This window comes from Canis lupus, chromosome 11 (genome assembly GCF_003254725.2).
Source record: "Canis lupus dingo isolate Sandy chromosome 11, ASM325472v2, whole genome shotgun sequence".
Lineage (NCBI taxonomy): Eukaryota > Metazoa > Chordata > Mammalia > Carnivora > Canidae > Canis > Canis lupus.
The window spans coordinates 17575916-17590537 of NC_064253.1; the positions used below are offsets into that span (position 1 = coordinate 17575916).

General features: G+C 34.2%; 1 protein-coding gene and 1 non-coding gene across 2 annotated transcripts in view; one reads left to right on the forward strand and one right to left on the reverse strand.

Moving 5' to 3' along the window:
- ADAMTS19 (ADAM metallopeptidase with thrombospondin type 1 motif 19) overlaps positions 1–14622 on the forward strand; it is a 228433-nt gene that overhangs the window by 11899 nt on the left and 201912 nt on the right. The window lies entirely within an intron of this gene.
- Positions 9413–9519, reverse strand: LOC112650649 (U6 spliceosomal RNA). The gene has a single exon (XR_003130341.1). It is a non-coding gene; the product is annotated as a U6 spliceosomal RNA (small nuclear RNA).

Here is a 14622-nt window from a genome sequence, read left to right on the forward strand (position 1 = left end):
ATGGGTAATGTAACAGTAGACCTACTCCTGCCCTTTCACAATAGATATTGTAATGAAATAAAGTTTATCAGCAACAAAGGAAGGAACATACCTTCAGATTGAAAGGAGTCTACCTTGGCAGCCAGTTTAGATGTGGCTAAATGAAGACTGAAGCATAAAAAAATGTATTATTTATTATTATGTAAAATTTTTAATTAAAATTTATTAAAAGGTAAGCTAGCTCAAATGGCAGAAATAACTAACAAGAAATAAAATAACAAGTCTTATCTACTCATTCACATTCTGTGAACTTGGATGTTGTGAGTCCTGTAAAGCTCATTACAATAACAGTGGAAACACATAAACCTGCTAAGAGGAATGGCCAGGCAGATAAATCTATCAACTAATCTGATAGGTGCAAATGGTGTATTTCCATTATTACTTGGATCCCAGTGTAGATGAGTGAAATGTAGGAAGTACATTTTCATTATAAAAGTTTTATATTATCAGCAGATATTTTCGTGTACCCCGTTCATAGATGGGCAGTTCAGTTATTGACTGAGAAACTTGTATATAATTAGCAGAGTCTATGTGTTGTTTTATGACTCTGGTTGTATGCTTGCAGGTAGAGTACATTGCATTTCAGAATTTTATTACAACAAAATATAAAGTTTGAGTCATTTATTTTGGAAGTAACGATTATATATAACTAACAATGTGTAATGTTTGAGTGATCCTTTGTGGAAATATCTTTTAATAAATTTAACTTAGCATCCTCTGTTTTGTCTACTAACATGGATAATTCTTGTGTCACTGTACACCTCCAGTTAGAATTTTGTCAGTTCAAAATAGGTGGTTCTAATTATTAATGTTTTAAAAAGCCTTGAGTATCTTAAATTGAATGTTCCTATGCAAAAATTTTTCTAAGTAGAATCTAATTATTTCTCCTTAGTAAGATAGGTTCATGAATACGCCAAGCCAGGTTTTCTAAGGTAAATCATTATTTAAAATGTAACATACAGGATATTGTGATGCTTTTTTTTTTCTATTATCTTTTTTTCTGGTGTGATTTATATGCCCAAAATTCACCCAAATGTACAGTGTGGTGACTTTTAGTGCATTTACAGAATTGCACAACCATCACTGCTATCCAGTGTTAGAACATTTCATCATCCCCAAGTGGTCACTCATACCCATTTTGCAGTCACTCTGTTTCTACCCCCAGTCCCAGGCAACCACTAATTTATTTTCTGTTTCAATAAATTTGCCTTTATATTTCATATAAATGAAATCATATAAAATTTTGTCTCTTGCCTGGCTTTTTAAACTTAGTATAATATTTTTGAGGCTCTTCCATGTGGTAACATGTATCAGTAGTTCATTTTTTTTCTTACTAGATTATGAGCCATTGTTTTTTTAAAAATTTTTTTAAATGTTTTATTTATTAGAGAGCATAAGCAGGGGGAGGGAGACAGACAAACAGACTCCACACTGAGTGTGGAGCCTGACGTTGGGCTTGATCCCATGACCCTGAGACAATGACTTGAGGGGAAATCCAGAGTCTGTTGCCTAACTGACTGAGCCACTCAAGTGCCTTAATAAGCCATTTGTTATATAACACCACATTTTGTTTATCTCTTCATATGTTGTGGACATTTGGATTGCTTCTATTTTTTCACTATTATGAATAATGGTCATATGAACAGTCATTGTGTAGGTATATGTTTTCATTCCCAGGGAGCAGATGGAATTCCTTCCATCTAGGAGTGGAATTGTTAGGTCATTTGGTAAATATACATTTAATATTTTAGGAAACTGGCAAATTCTTTTATAACCAGTTTACACTCCCAACAGGAAAGTATGCAGGATCCAATTTTTCCATATCCTCAACAATACCTGTTATTGTCTTATTTTGATCATAACTGATCTCTGGGCATGCAGTGGTATCTCCTTGTTTGCATTTCTCTGATGACTATGTATGGAGCATCTTGTCATGTGCTATCTCATAGCTAATCATAAATCATCTTTGGTGGAATAGCTAATCAGATCTTTTCCCTATTTAAAATTAGTTTTTTGGGATCCCTGGGTGGCACAGCGGTTTGGTGCCTGCCTTTGGCCCAGGGCACAATCCTGGAGACCTGGGATCGAATCCCACATCGGGCTCCCGGTGCATGGAACCTGCTTCTCCCTCTGCCTGTGTCTCTGCCTCTCTCTCTCTCTCTCTGTGACTATCATAAATAAATAAAAATTTAAAGAAAAAAAATAAAATAAAATTAGTTTTTTTTTTTTTGTCTTTCTACTATTTCGTTTTAAGTGTTCTTTAAATACTTGGATGTAAATGTTTTGTCAGATGTATGATTTACTGCTGTTTTCTTCTAGTCTGTGCATTTCTGTTCAGTTTCTTAATGGTGTCTTCTAAAGTTAATTTTTATAAATTTTGAAAAAAAATCCAGTTTATCATTTATTTATTAGCTGTACTTTTGGTGTTGTATCTAAGAACTCTGCATCTAACTTAGAGTTGCATAGATTTTTTCCTTTTGGTTGCATAGGTTTTCTTTCAGTTTTCATATTTAGGTCTATGATTTATTCTAAGTTTTTGTGTATAGTGTGAGCTCGGGATTCAAATTAATCTCTTTGCATGTATATATCGAATTTTCTCTCAACACCATTTACTAGAAAGTTTATTCTTTCCTCATGAAATGCCATTGGGCTTTCGTTGAAAGTCAACAAAAATACAAGTTTACTTTTGAATTGTTAATACTGTTCTTTCTATAAATATATGTTTATCCTTCTATCAGTACTATGACGTCATGATTTATGTAGCTTTGTAATATGTTTTGAATTTGGGAACTTCAAGTTTGATTTCTTTTTAAAAAATATTTTGGCTTTCTTTATCCTTTGCATTCCTATAAAATATTTAGGATCAGATTATTAATATCGACAGAGTGCTGGACTTTGATAGGAATTGTGTTTAAAGATCAATTTGGGGAGAGAGTCCATCCTAAAGGCTTTTTAGCTATCTATAAATTATTATTACTAGAACAGTCATTAGAGGATGTTTTGAACACTGTATTGATTGATAAGGAGCAGAATTAGCTACTGATAGCTCATATTATAATGTACAAGATTTAAGCTTCATAAGGATTTATGAGAGCAAGGAAAGCCATTCATTTGGAATCACACAAATAAGATATATATAATTAGTGTCTTTGCACAATTAGGATGTGAATCTAGGTATCATACTTCAGTATTGCTTCATATTGTCCCATTGCTGTGAAGAAGACCAAAGTTGTTAGGGTCAAGGCTGAAATAAAATAAACAAGTCCAAACAAGCTTAGAAAATCCAAATCAACATTTTCAAGAAGTAGATTTTAGTCACAGAGTTATTCCCTAAATATAAATTTATATCCAAATAATTATATGTTTATTTAAACAGAGCCAAGATTTCCAGTATAATGCCTTTTATTAAAAACCAAAGCAATATGCTTTCTTTGGTAATATGACTATAGACAGATGTCTTCCAGCTATTGGAATCATTACTGAGAAAATGTTAGGAAAATAAAGGCCCTTAGGTAATGTATTTGTCATTAATAATATGAAGAAGACTTATAAAAGATAGAAATTTTGTAATTAGTTAATTCCAGTAGATAATTTTACACATTTTAGCAGCGCTTACATAGGGATATGTTACAAAACTGACAGCATTGTAGAATTGATGAAATTTAATATGAAAACAAATGTGGACTTGGTGTTGTTTTAGGAAGCAAACATTTATGAATGCCTCATTGCAACTGTTGTTCTGGAAAAACTTGGCTCATGAAATAAAAAGTAACAATATCCAAGTCATTATATTTAAATCTTTGGTTTTGAATGATAATGTAGGGGGGTGTACAAGAAATATTTATAATTTTTTTAATGTGCTTTTTTTTTAATGTGCTTTAATTTCTTCTACTTACGTTGACTGTATGTAGGTCAGGATTACAACAGATTTTCATCCCTGTAAATATTAAATTTGAGCTTTAAGAAATATAATGATGGTTCAAAAACTCTGCCAGGGTAGATGCTTTGAAGTGGTCAGGGGAAAATGGACAAGACATATTTACAAATACCACTTGAAATTTGCGTCCAAATTTGAGTTGGTAGAGTGGTAGATTAAAGAAACATGTTTGACTACCAATTTAATTCCCATGATGGTCTATTTTGCATTTTCAGTTTCCATAGTTCTGTTTCTTATCAGGCCCCAAGAGTTTATAAGCTATGTGAAATGACAGGACCTTCCTTGGAGAGAGGTAGAGTCATGAAGAGGGTCAGTGGTTGGAAGATGAAAGAAAAGAAGCAAATCCACTGATGCATATTTAGAATGTGTTTTAAGCTTAAGAATGTGGAAACCCCTTACTTCTATTTGAAATGCTTTTGGAATTATATTCTAAAGCATCCCTGGGGACAGCCCAGCACTGCACATTAATATGATTTAAGAGAGCTCCAAAGCATTTGCCTATAGTTAGCTCAGTTGTAGTATTTTAGTAAGTGTTCTAATAACTTGGCTGCTCTTGCCTTGGCTATGGAGTCTCCACAAGTGCACAGTGTCCAATTTTTGGGTGCTTGGTCACATGGTCTTACGTGTTCTGAACCTATTAATAACTCACCATAGACTTGTAAGAGAATACATCAGACTCTATATTGGAACTGCATAATCTACTGTCTATTTAATCCTTCTCTCATTTCTTTCCATTACCTATTCCTCTAGAAGATACTCATTCAGTTCTTTTCAGTGTTTATATTCCCTCCCCTTCCTGTAATTCTGAAATGGATTCCAATAAATTAATCTGGAGACTTAAGAAAAATACACAGTGTAAGTGCAAGAGAAGACAGTGGAGGACCACTATAATACTACAAGTGGTTATAACTGTGACAGTAACATAGGTCTTTAAGGTAGGTACTTTACAGCTTATAAACTGCATTTACAAAATCTTTTGATTGTGGTATGTTACATATTTTTAGAAAACAAGTGAGCTGCTCAAACAAATGCATAGATGTGAATAGCTTTCTGTGCCCTGACTGGCATACAAGACACATATCTGCAAGAAGTACAAGAGGTACTGAACTTTCTCACTAATCATATCTACAGGGGTAGGAAACAGGTGACACCTCCACTTTTTTCTTTATCAGATCAGTAAAGATCAGCGAATAGAATTCTATTTGCATCGATTTTATAAAAGAAAGACTTGAAGCCCAGTATATAATAGCTGTATTTATTGAGTGCTACTATATGCTGCACTCACGCTCATACTGCCATATGTTATGGCTCAGTTCCATAGAAATGCAACAAGATACATATCTCAAACAATTTTATAAATAAAATGCTGAATCTCATGGATATTGAGTAAATCACCCATATCAGACAGCTGGTAAGGCCCAGGAGGTGAAATTCAAAGTTACACCTCTATGTGTGTGCATGCACACATGTGTGCATATAGTGAAAATATTGTGTGACTTCAATTTTATTTATCAGAGATGTATAACATTCATTTTAGTTCTTTGACCCAAGGTATAGGGTGGAAATTGACATGGAGTAGAACAGAACAGAAATGACATAATAGAAATTACTAATTTTTTTTGAGAGGGAGGGGAGGGATAAAGGGAGATGGACAGAGAGAATCTTAAGCAGGCTCCATGTTCAGTGCAGAGTTTGATGTGGGGGGTCATCTCATAACCCTGAGATCATGACCAAGCTGAAATCAAGAGTCAGATGCTTAACTGAGCCTCCCCGGCTCCCAGAAATTACTAATTTTTTAATGTAACCTATCTTTCATTACTTCTTCTAATTGCTGTCTTGTATTAGTACTCTTAAAATTTTAAAGCAGAAAATTAGCACCAGTGGAGGGATTTTCTTTAAAATATGCCTAACAGAGTCCAATACCATAAACACTTCTGAAAGCAAAGAATTTATTAATTTCACTTTCCAGTTTCATTGTTGGAAAATGCTGTTGGAAAGTCCTGGCATCTTGGATTAATCTCAGTTTTGTTCTTTGGAATACATAGAATGCTATATCTCTCTTATGACAGTTAGCAATGACTATGACAACAGCTACAAACAGAATGATTTATGAATCAGTGAGTTTGGGACACTGTACCTTGTGGTTTTTAAGAGTTATATAAATAGTTTTTATAGTAATCCTGTGAAGAAGGGGTTGTTACACCCATTTTGTTGATCAGAAATTGAGTAATTTGCTTGAGGTTGCCAAGAAAGCAAGCTTGGAATCAAATCCAGGTTTGTCTGATTTGGAAGCTAATACCATGCATGGAAGTGGTTTGAAGACTGAGTTCTGCAGGACTATTAAGTTTCAGAAATTTCAGAAATTGCCATGTTTCTGGTTTTGGAGTGAAGGAAAATGAAAGGGAGGGTTAAGAATAGAAGGTGAACTCTAGGCTCTTCTAACTTGAGTGCCATCAGCCCCATTGTTTCCTATTTAGTATCATGTCATTTTGTAGAATATTTGGTTTGAAAAGTGTGCAAGTAGAATAAGAACTCGTGGAACTCTGACTTCCAGCCATGATGAAATAGGAAATAGAATGTCAGGCAAACTATGTGGATTAATGGTTTTTCAGGCATTGGACAAAAGGTAGCACATGGCAATCATCCCTGAGAGAAAAGAAACCAATGAAGAATCTGTGCATATGTCCCAGTTTACAGCCTGAGAGAGGCTGCAGCACTGAAAGGGAACAAAAATAGAGCTCAGCATTCTTGTTGAATTAAAGAGACAGGGTTGGGATTGAGAGAAGCCAAGGAAGCTAGAATTTTCTGAAGGACTAAAGAAGAGGGAACAGTGCATTAAGAGAGGGTTTTGATGTGCAGAGGGCTCTTCTGGTCTGTTTGTCTGAATATCGATCTGAAATTTGTAGAACATTCTACCCTGCCACACCAGAGGCACACATTATTTTGCCAGTGCCCCAAGAATATATCCCTATATAATACCTTATTCAAGGCCATAAAGCATGTCTCTGTGAAGTTAAGGGGAGTGAAGTACGACAAAGTAAGTTTTCTTAGTCCAACAAAATTAAAAATAGCAATTAGTAAGAGAAAGGTATATGGGAAATCCTCAAGTATTTGGAAATGAAATAATATACTTTTAGATAACATAGGAAATAATCACAAAGGAAATTAGAAAATTTGGGGACGTGGATGAAAATGAAATACAACATATCATAATTTGTGGATTGCAACTAAAGTGGTGCATAGAGGAATATACATCACATACATAGAAAAAAAGAAAAAAAGATTACACATCAATGATCTAAGTATACACATGAAAAAATTAGAAAAAAAGAAGAGCAAATTAAGCAGAAAGGAGAAATAAAAATAAGAGCTGATATGAGTGAGGGTTGCTCAGTGGTTGAGCATCTGCCTTTGGCTCAGGTAGTGATCCCAGGGTCCTGGGATCAAATTCTACATCCATCTCCCTGCAGGGAGCCTGCTTCTCTCTCTGCCTCTCTCTGTGTGTCTCTCATGAATAAATAAATATAATCTTTAAAAAAGAAAGAGCTGATATCAATGAAAAAGAATAGAACATTATTAGGGAAAATTAGTTACATTACATTACAAAATAAAAATAATTGATAAACTCCTATTTGTAAAAAAAATAAACACAAATGCTCAATATAATTAGAGTGAGGACATCATTACAAATACAGTAGGCCTGAAAAGGATAACAAGGGAATATAATAAACAACTTTGTGACAGTAAATTCAGTCATTTTAATGAAATGGACAAATAATATTGTAAAACACAAAACTCCCTTAAGAAAAATCAGTAAACAACATTCTTTTTTTTTTTTTTTAAATAGATTTATTTATTTGAGAGAGAGTGTGTGAATGGGGGAAGGGGCAGAGGGAAAGAATCTCAAGCAAACTCCCTGCCCAGCATGGGCCTGACACAGAGTTGGATCCTAGAACCCTGTGATCACAACCTGAGGAGAAATCAGGAGTCTATTGTTTAACAGTGAGTCAACCAGGAACTCCTGAACAGCATTATTACTAAAGAGAAATTGAATTTGAAGTTAAACGCTGTCCCCAGGCAAAAGTGGCTCACCTCATGAACTCTATCACTTTATGGGCCTTCAGTCATCCAGACAACCTTTTTAGGTGTCAAGTTGAATTATCCCCTCACCTTTTCAGCTTTTCTGTTCCATATACATGGAATATAACATACTTCATGTGGGGTTTCTTGTTCCCTTTATGTCTCCAAATTAAGAGAACTACCAGGTTTCTTCATTCCCAAAGAACACAATGATTCAAAAAAAAAGCTCCATCATATTATACATAGATTAGCAAAATTTCAATTAAGTGCTGCTCTAAACATTTGTTTACATTGTAACAGGATTTGTAAGAACAAAGAATTATTATCGATCATGCTCAATGACATCACTGTAACTATCCATTACTATCTACACCACCCTGTCCCACTAATCACTGACCTCTTGTTTACATTTCTGGAGGTACCATGAAGATTTTCACCAGTTATTTTTATTTTGAGATTTTCTAAAGGTGAATTTTTTTAAAGGTTTTATTTATTTATTCATGAAAGACACAGATAAAGAGAGAGAGAGAGAGGCAGAGACATAGGCAGAGGGAGAAGCAGGCTCCATGCAGGGAGCCCTATGCAGGACTCGATCCTGGGACTCCAGAATCACACTCTGAGCCGAAGGCAGATGCTCAACCGCTGAGCCACCCAGGTGTCCTAAAGGTGAATTTTTATAAAAATATAATTAATCCCTTTAGGTAAATTCCTTTCTTAGGATTTTCTTTGAGTGTATAGATAGGGCCATAGGTGAGCAACATTTCTGGTATTTTTATACACTTAATTTTGCTTTTATAATATAAACAGGATATAACTTTTGTAACTTTTTAATTGAATGATGAGAAATTTTTATTTGTTTAATGTACTAATATTTTATTAGTTATATACATTGCAAATATCTTCAAGTTTGTGGCCTTAAGATAATTTTATGTCATTTATGTAAATCTTTTTAAACAACTATATAATATTCCATAATATGAGAACATAGTAATTTATTTAAAATGCTAATATAACTTCTTAGTTAAGAACAAGCAGCTTTGCTATTTATTATATGTTACTTTGAATAAGATATTTAATCTGACATTCTGCTTCATATTTAACACAAGGAAAAATATTTCCTATTTCATATGGTTATAGTTGAGATTAGAGAAATAATGCAAATAAATTATTCCCAGAGCAGGATTTCTTAGCCTCATCACCAAGGACATTTTGGGCAATTGTTTTGGGGCTGTTTGGTGCATTGCAGAATATTTAATAGCATCTTTGGCCTCTAGCCACTAGATGCCCCATCTGGATAGCCAAAAAAGAACTGGCTTTTAAAAATTCATATTGTATTTTTGAATTGTTTCATTTTTAAAAAATATGAAATGCTTCATGAATTTGCTTGTTATCCTTGTGCAGGGGCCTTGCCAGTCTTCTCTGTATCATTCCAAGTTTAGTCTATGTACTGCTGAAGCGAGTATGTCTTGTCTACCCTTTAAACTGCAATACTTGTTTGTATATAGTATAGTTTATTTATCCATTCACCTATTATTACTGTTCATTCACCTTTGCCTCCCCTTTAATTTTTACATTTTAGAGCTAAAATAGAATAATGATCTTCTTTTTTTGAGTTTCATGTGCACATGTGTGAGAGTTTCTCTTGGGTATATGCCTATCAATAGTATGTTGGCTTCTCGATGTACCTATTTTCATTAATTATTATATATATTCAGGTGGTTCCTTATGGTGATTATAATACAATTTCCTCTTGCCAGCTGTGTTTTTTCCCACATCCATACCAACAAACTTCTGGTATTGTCAGACTATTATTTTTTCTAATCTTTACTCACATTTTGGTCATTAGTGGAGCAAATTAAAAAATTCGTTTTTTTTTTTTATTTTTGTAAACATTTATTTGAAAGAGGGAGAGTGAGAGAGCACAGAGAAGGGACAGGCAGAGGAAGAGGAAGGGAGAATCCCATGTAGGCTCCATGCTGAATGCAGAGCCTGTCACTGGGCTCAATCCCAGGATCCCAAGATCACAACTTTAGTAGCCGAAACCGAGTCAGATACTCAACTGACTGCACCATCCATGCACCCATAGAAAAATTTGTTTTAAAAATGGAAAAAGTGAACAATACCACTAACCCACTTCCAGAAAATTTTGCCAGAAAACACTTAGAACAGTCATCAAGCTAGATCATATGTGGTGGGGCTGTAAAAAATCTTCTCAACAAATTTAAAATAACTGAAAACATATTAATGTGTTCTCTGGCAACAGTGAAATTAATGGAAATCAGCAAGCAAAATAATGCCTGAAAATTAGTATAAGTTTGTAAGTGAAACAGTACACTACCGAATAGTACATAGATCAAAGAAGAATTCACTGAGAAATTTAAAAAATATTTTGAAATGAAATAAAATGAGAACGCTGTATCAAAATATATGGGATGCAGCTAAGTAATACTTATGGGAAAATTTATATCATTAAATACTTATGTCAGGGAATACGATAGTTCAATCTTAAATCAGGAAAAAAAGAGCAAATTAAACCCAGAATGCATAGAAGGAAATAATATATGTAAGAACAGTAAGCATTGAAGTTAAATAAAGCAGAAATAGTGGAGAAAAATAAAATTTCTGGAAAGAATAATAAAATTGCTATATCTCTAGCTGGATTGATCAAAGAAAAAACACAAATTATCAATATTAGGAATAAAAGGGAGACATCACAATGGTTTCTTTGGAATTAATATTATAATAAGGGAATGTTATGAACAACTTTATGTCAAGAAAGTTTATAACACTGGGTGAACAGGACAAATCCTTGAAAGATACATATAAGGGACACCTGGGTGGCTCAGTGGTTGGGTGTCTGCCTTTGGCCCAGGGTGTGATCCCGGAGTCCCAGGATTGAGTCTTGTGTCAGGCTCCCTGCATGGAGCCTGCTTCTCCCTCTGCCTGTGTCTCTGCCTTTCTCTCTCTGTACCTCTCATGAATAAATAAATAAAATTAAAAAAAGAAAGATACATATTAATAAACTGGCTCAAAAAATAATGCAGAACATCTGTGGAGCTCTAAATAAAGTGTGATTGAATTTATAGTTAAAATTTTTCCCACAAAGAAAATTCCAGGGCCAAATTGAAGTGAATTTTGTTAACCATCCATTTGATGAAATACCACAGATTCTTTCAAGTCATTTGAAGAAACAGAACAGTTCCCAATACTTTTATAGGGCCAGCATTATCCTGATGTCAAAGACAAATAAAGAAGGGTACCTGGGTGGCTCAGTCAGTTGTGCGGCCGATTCTTGATTTTGGCTCAGGTCGTGATCTCAGGGTTGTGGGATTGAGCTCCACATGGGCTCTGTGCTGGGCATGGGACCTGCTTGTGATTCTCTCTCCATCTCCCTCTGCTCCTCCCTCCCCATCTCTCTCTCTCTCCCTCACAAAAACAAACAAACAAACAAAACGGATAAAGATATTGCCAAGAAAAAAAATAAAACCCATAGTTTAATCCCACAGAAACATAGACATTAAAATACTTACCAAATATAAGCAGTTAAAAACTAGCAATAGATAAAAAGAATAATATATCATGACCAGAAAGAGATTATCCCAAGAATGCAAGGATGGCTTAACCTTAAAAATATTTATCAATGTCATTCAATACATGAAACAAATGAAGAAGTATACAACAATGCCAATGAATACAGAAAAATAGTTTGACAAAATTTAACATTAATTTCTGATAAAAGTGTTTAGCAAACTAAGGCTAGATAGTACTTACCAAAACCTGTTAATGCTCATCTACAAAAAAAGAAAAATAAAAAAGCCTTGGTTGACATCATTTTTAAGTGCAAAAGACTGTATTATCAGTAATAGGATGAGGATATTCATTCTCACCACTTGTATTCAACATTGCACCAGGGATTTTAACCAGTACTATAAGCAAAAGTAAATACATTAATTAAAAAATTAAAGACATGTAGATAGAACAGAAAGAGGTAAAATTGTCTTTATATGCAGACAACATGATCATATACATGGGAAATCCTAAGGAACCTACTAAATAGCTACTAAAACTAAAAAATAAATTTAGTAAGGTCACAAGGTATAATGCCAACTTATAATAAATGAGTGTGTGTGTGTGTGTGTGTGAGAGAGAGAGAGAGAGAGAGAGACAGAGACAGAGAGAGGGAGAAGGAGAGACCTCAGTTCTTTTCTTCTTTGCCTCTAGCATTCTTCTGCTCACTCCTGTTAGGTATACATACTATTTAGCTTAATACAGGTAAAACTTGAATTAGATATTCTTTCCAATATAATTATCACTAATTAAACAGAGTGAAGTTGAGGCAACTAAAACTTCTTTCTTAGATATCTATTTAACCTAGGCATTTATTTTAATTCCTCAAGAATTTCAAGATTATTTTCTCTCAAAGGGATAGTGGGGGACTTTCAAGATGCAGAGAAAAATTTGAGTCAGGGCTTAAAAAGCAAGATGGTTTTTCAGCATATGGTGTTATTTATTATATATATAACAGTGCACTTTAGCCATAAAGTTAAACTCTTTGCATTTTAAAGTTCTATAAATAAAGTTCCTTAAAAACTCATGGTAGAGGCACCTGGGTGGGTCAGTCAGTAAAGTGTCTGACTCTTGATTTTGGCTCAGGTCATGATCTCAGCATTGTGAGATCCAGCCCTGCATCAGGCTCTGCACTGGATGTCGAGCCTACTTGGGATTCTCTCTCTCCTCCCTCTGCTCTTCCCCCCAAAAAACTCCAGAAACAAAAACAAAAATACTTCACTCTGTAGTAGGTCAATATTAAATATTTCAATTTTAATGCCTTTCAGGTCTGTTTTAAATTTAATTAAAGTTTGTCTTATAGTAAGTGTGTGTGTGTGTGTATAGTGCATATATATGTATATACATATATATATATATATATATATATGTTTATAATAACATAGCTTAGCTCCAGCTCACCATCTTGTATAGTGCCTTGATTCAGTTGTAAATGGTTATATTTCTGTTCATGGACCATAATATGCATATAAAAATGTATAATTCACATATACATACTAATTAATATAATTGAATTTTAAAGTTTTGTTTCTCATCTTTTTATATATGTAAAATATTAAATACATTTATCCTTTCTCTTGGCATTTGTACTAAATTCCAAATAGCATAACATTTTCTAGATGAACTTTCTCAGTTTGGAATAATCTCAGTTTGTTGAAATAATTACTTTCATTCTGCAGAAGTGGTCTGGGTTCTTACTAAGAGTGTAATTCAATAAAACATGTGTCTTCAACTCTTTTAAAGCAATTACTCTGGCGTATACTGTTTAGTGAGAACTGTAATTCATATGTATTCTTTGGGTAGTTGTTGAATCAAACCTGAAGGGATTCATACCCATATATGGTCTACGTGTTGGATAAATTGAATAAATAATAGGTCCCAGATAAATTGCAAACCCCAAAGAAAGCATGTGGCAATGTTGTAACTCTGTATTGTGTGGGTGGTGTGATTTTTAGGCCTCTGGTTTTATTTATTTTCTGCTAGAGATCCTATTAGCAGCCATAGCAAAGGAAACATACCAGGCTTTTATGTTGAATTGAAAATCTTCGTTATCTAGAGATAAGGTACTTAAGACTTTGTAAGGTAGAACACAGGAATAGTTCACTTTCTATAAAGATTTATAGTTGTGTGAAGTGCTTTCACATATATCATTTCCTTTAATGGACAGGAAGCTGTTATCCATAAGATAGGAAAGGGCCACTTTAATTTCACTCCTAATGTTGTTGCCTTTGTCCTGACTAAGCTTTACACAGACACTCACACCCATTTTTATCTGCCAACCATCAGCCCAGCTCCTAAGGCTGAAAAGTGAACCAAATTTGGCATGCATGCTCTTGAAACTGAATGAGTGGTGTTTAAGGAAATTAATCCAGAGTATAGAATACATTTCAAAATGTTACAAAGCCTTAGTAGTCTATGAAGATGAGACTTGATGTCACAATTGAGCCCATTTAGCTTTCGTTCATAGTTGTGATTTACTACTCAAGTCAGTAGGTAGTAATTTTGACATCATTATTCACCTACAGGCTAACCTTTATCAAGTGCCCATTGTGAAAAAGTAATACACTTAACTAAAACAGTTGGTAGGTTTTCTCATCTTTAAGCTCAATATCAGAAGAAAAAGAAAGGTAATGCAGCAGAAGTGAGAGAAAACAGTGCCTCTTGGATTCTCTTTTCTGTACTGTTCCTTCTGTTCACCTCTCTGTGATTTGGAAAGTGTTAGTTGTCTGCTAGGTCCTTGTGGTAACCACAGTGATCTAGGCTCCATATCCTGTGGTGGGATGTTCAATGAAGTCACGGTGAAGAAGCCCATTTCCAAACCTACTGGCCTATGGCAGTTTCAGTTTTCAAAACCTTTCCTTTTTTTAATTCAGTGATCTCAAATCTTCCATTTTATCATTTATGAGAATCTTTTCAGGACCATTGGCTCGTAGTTTCCTGGATGGATGCACAGTCAGTTATAATTTCCTGAGATTGCTTGTTTTCATATTTTCTAGGAA